This window comes from Staurois parvus, unplaced genomic scaffold (assembly GCF_062004578.1).
Source record: "Staurois parvus isolate SC_StPar_1 unplaced genomic scaffold, SC_StPar_1.0 ptg000383l, whole genome shotgun sequence".
Taxonomy (NCBI): Eukaryota; Metazoa; Chordata; class Amphibia; order Anura; family Ranidae; genus Staurois; species Staurois parvus.
Window position 1 is genome coordinate 399,926 of NW_028318179.1, and position 4,664 is coordinate 404,589.

Here is a 4,664-nt window from a genome sequence, read left to right on the forward strand (position 1 = left end):
CATTTATGCTGACTTAAAGGGTTAGTTCATCTGCACAAAAAACTGTCTTTGTAGAAAAGGGGTGTCTGTGGATAAAAAACAAACTGTGCACGCCTACTCATTACTGCTCACCTTCACCATCACATGCTCTTTGTCTCCCCTCATACAGTAGCTCTAAGCTCAGTGTCTGAGAGCTCACTGCTGTGATGGTGGAGGTGAGCAGTAATGACTAGGCCTCATTTAGCAACATCCTGGGAATATTCCATACAGACTGCATGAGGTACATAAATGGCCTACACCGATACCAAGGGCATTATTCAACTTTAGTCACAGCTGCACAGTTTAATTTTTTATCTATAGACACCAGCTATCTGCATAGGCAGTTTTTTGCTTGGAATGGGACACAAAAGGACCCAATGCCCCCAGACACAGCATAGCCTGATACCCCCATACACAGCAGGCCCCAATACCCCCATACACAGCAGGCCCCAATACCCCCATACACAGCAGGCCCCTGATACCCCCATACACAGCAGGCCCCGATACCCTCAAATACAGCAGGCCCCGATGCACTCAAATACAGCAGGCCCCGATACCCTCAGACAAAAAAGGGCCCAATACCCCCAGACACAGCATAGCCTGATACCCGCAGACACAGCAGGCCCCTGATACCCTCAGACACAGAAGGGCCCAATGCCCCCAGACACAGCATAGCCTGATACCCTCTGACACAGCAGGCCCTAGTACCCCCACACACAGCAGACCCCTGATACCCTCAGACACAGCAGGCCCCGATACCCTCAGACACAGCAGGCCCCGATACCCTCAGACACAGCAGGCCCCGATACCCTCAGACACAGCAGGCCCCGATACCCCCAGACACAGCAGGCCCCAATACCCCCAGACACAGCAGGCCCTCGATACCCCCAGACACAGCAGGCCCCCGATACCCTCAGACACAGCAGGCCCCCGATACCCTCAGACACAGCAGGCCCCCGATACCCTCAGACACAGCAGGCCCCCGATACCCCAGACACAGCAGGCCCCGATACCCTCAGACACAGCAGGCCCCCGATACCCTCAGACACAGCAGGCCCCCGATACCCTCAGACACAGCAGGCCCTGATACCCTCAGACACAGCAGGCCACCTGATACCCTCAGACACAGCAGGCCCCTGATACCCCAGACACAGCAGGCCCCATGATACCCTCAGACACAGCAGGCCACCTGATACCCTCAGACACAGCAGGCCCCATGATACCTCAGGGAACAGCAGTCCCCTGACATCCACCAACACTACAGGCCCCTGATACCCCCATGCACTTTGAAATCTGGTTGTCTGTTTTGGGTTACTCTAAATTAATGCTCCCTATTCCTTTATAAACGTTTCTAGGTAAATTAATATTGTACGCCCAGATAGTAAAATAACTTTGTAAATAGTATTTGTTCCGCACTTTGTGTCATTCTGCTTGTAGATTTTCTGCCGGACCCGGTCACAAATGTTCAGATTTAGCCTGTTGCTATGTGGTAACCATGGAAACAAAGAGGTGCTGTGTGCACACTCCGTAGTGCCTTTAATCCCCCACAGCAGATCATTGTCTGACTTTTTATAGCTATGTAAGAAGAATGTCAGTGACACTTTCTTTAGAAGTGCGACAAGGCTCCCTGCCCTACCAGGTGTTGTCACCCTTGCACAGCAGAATGACTGTTATACATCACCATGTCCTGTAATACTGCCCGTCCAATAAGCGCCCTCTTTTTTGACTGACAACGATTCTGGATCTCCACCAATCAGGGCTTTTCTTAGCCTGGGTTCACACTGATGTGGTGCGCATCATAATCGCACCCCGTTCACACGAACCATTGCGGGCGTGTATTTTAAGTTAGCAACACCCCGAAATCAGTTCGCAGAACGCGTTACGATGTGCAAAATCAGATCGCATGGGTGTGAACATCCATGCGATCCGATTATAGTGCGGACCAAAAAAAGGGTCCTGCACCTTTTTGGTGTGAATATGGTGCGATTTGAGCCATACAAAATGTATGGCTCAAATCGCACCACACAGAATTCGCATGTGATTTGCAAAGGAATGCAGTGCGGTTCCTGTGTGAATCACATGCGATATGCCGCACCGCACAAGTGTGAACCCAGGCTTGTGATGAAGGAAAAGAATGTTCTCCTGTTGTCGCTTCCCCCCCAGCCTTTGACAGCAGCGACAGGGATAGTGATCACATGACTACTATAGGTATTTTTAAACCCATCAGTCTAATGCCCCGTACACACGATGAGAATATCGGACGAACGATCGGCCGTTTTTTTTCGCCTCCTAGTCTCACATCAAAAGGGAAAAGGTTACTAAAGATATGAAAATTCTCCTTTGAAAGAAAAGAAATTCGAAAGTGATGTCATGTATTGCGTTGTATTTGTATTGCATTTTAAAACGACTACTGTACTGATTATACGAAAATCGTGCAATCTGGTGTCGTACGAGAAACATTTTTGCGCTTGTCCCTTCGGATATTGTCGTACGAATTGTCGTGATCGGCTCTCGAAAGCTGTGTACTGACGACTCGATTATCGGACGATCGGTCCTCGTACGAACATTTTTGTACGATTTTCTTATAGTGTGTACGAGGCATTACAGTTCCCAAAATAGTTACATTCAAGGAATGTCTTGAATGATAACTGTCACAGTTGCTTGTGCTCTCAATCGAACTTAAGCCATTAAATGACTGTTGTCATAACTAATCACATGTGCAGCACCATGCAGATCTAACCAAGGCTAAGATGGCAGCTTCCTTGGCTGTAAAGGAGAGGAGGCTTTTGTTCCACTTTTGTTTTTATTTTCTTTGGCAGTTGCTTGTCAGCATGTAAACTTGTTCATTTCACTACTTCATGAATGCTTATGCTTTGGGTTTATATCTGTGTTATTCCGTTCTGTCGTTTGGGGACTGATACGGTAAATTTAAAGTGAGCAGAAGAAAAGGGGTGAGCCAGGTCAAGAGTTGCTTAACAAAGGAGGCAGAGCTTCTGAAACGTGTTGCAGCCCCACCCACCGGCCATTCAAGGCACCTGTCATGGTACCTGTCAACCTCTCCACTGCTTGGCAGGAATTTTGAATGGACACCGCTGAGCCAGCAAGCGGCTCCCTGCTTGGTCCCCCTGCAATCACTGATCCATCCACCTGAGTGACCACGATCCTGCTCCTCTGCCTCTTCTTCATTTCCACATGCCGGCTGGAGGATTTGTATATGTAAGTCTTCTGCATTAAAGCCTTTACTGTTTTATACCCAATTCTCACCTGGCGCCTCCTTTCCTCTGCTTTCCACGGCACCTGTCACCTTCTTCCCTGGCGGGAACTTTGAACATACATCACCGAGTTGCGAGTGGCTCCCTGCATGGTCACCACTGCTGTCACCGATCCATCCTCCTGATTTCACCACCATCCCGCTCCTCTGTTGGTCCTCCCACACATGCCAACTGAAGGAATCCCAGATGTAAGTCTTCTGTTTTGCAGTTTTTCACTGAATTTACTGCTCCTGACCTGGCACCCTCCTTTTCTTCTGCTTATCTTCGAGGGATTCCCCACATCCTTGATGAGAAGCTGCCGGTCCCTTCCCAGGCGTTTGTCTTCTGGTCCATCCCTTCTTCCATCACCCTGTCACCACTTCAGTCACATAGGATCTTCACCATCTATGACGAGGCTTGCCAGCTCCCATCCAGGTGCCCTGGTTCCTTGGTCTGCCTTCTCCTCCAGTTGTCTATCCTATGGACCATTCTACCCAGTGACTCTTCTCCATTATATTCTGTGTTCAGTGAGTTCCCATTTTTACTTCCACTATGCCTTATGTCACCATCCCATTCTGTATTGTGTGAGCGCTGTTCTCTGTGGGGCAGTTGAATGTATACGGACCACCTGTCCATTTACATCCAACTGTCATCCGATCCACTAGATCCCCCGTCCCTTGGTTTTTAGCAGATTGGATGCAGACGGATGTAAACGGACGGGCACGTCTCTTTGCATCCGCCTCCCCATAGAGAACAATAGATGGTCTGATCGGGTCCGCCTGAAAAACGGACAAGCAGATCCAATTGATCTGCCTGTGTGAAAGGGGCTTTAGATTTTTTTTTTTTGTGTGCGTTCAGAGCTGAACGAAAATGGTGCGAAATTCGAACAAAAATTCTTAGAAAAGATTTTCGAAAGAAAATTCTTTCAGAATTTGACCCATGTATGGACAGCTTTAGAGGCTTAAAACAGGTGGTGAGGAGGCGACAAATCACTTCTTCCACCTATCGAACATCTCTGAAAAGCGATCTGATCAGAGGAGAAGCAGTCATTGCCATGTGTGTAAACCAGCGCTTATGCTATGTTCACAGGCCTTAGAAAATAGAATTGGGCAAGAACAGTCACTTAAAGTATAACTAAAGTCAAACCTTTTTTTTTCATTTTGGATTGCATGTAGAGGGATTAGAACCCCTGTCAGTTTTTATTGCTGTCTGTGTCCTCGTTAGGAGATTCACCCTCTCTATTTGTCCAGTTTACTCTTATCATTGAACATAAAAGTAAAAGAAAAATCCCAAATTTTGAGCTGTCCCCAGAGAAGTAATAGAGGGGAAATCTTCCGTTTGGGACACTAATTCTGGTGACCCTGGTGCCACCCATGGATTCCCTCACTTTGGAGG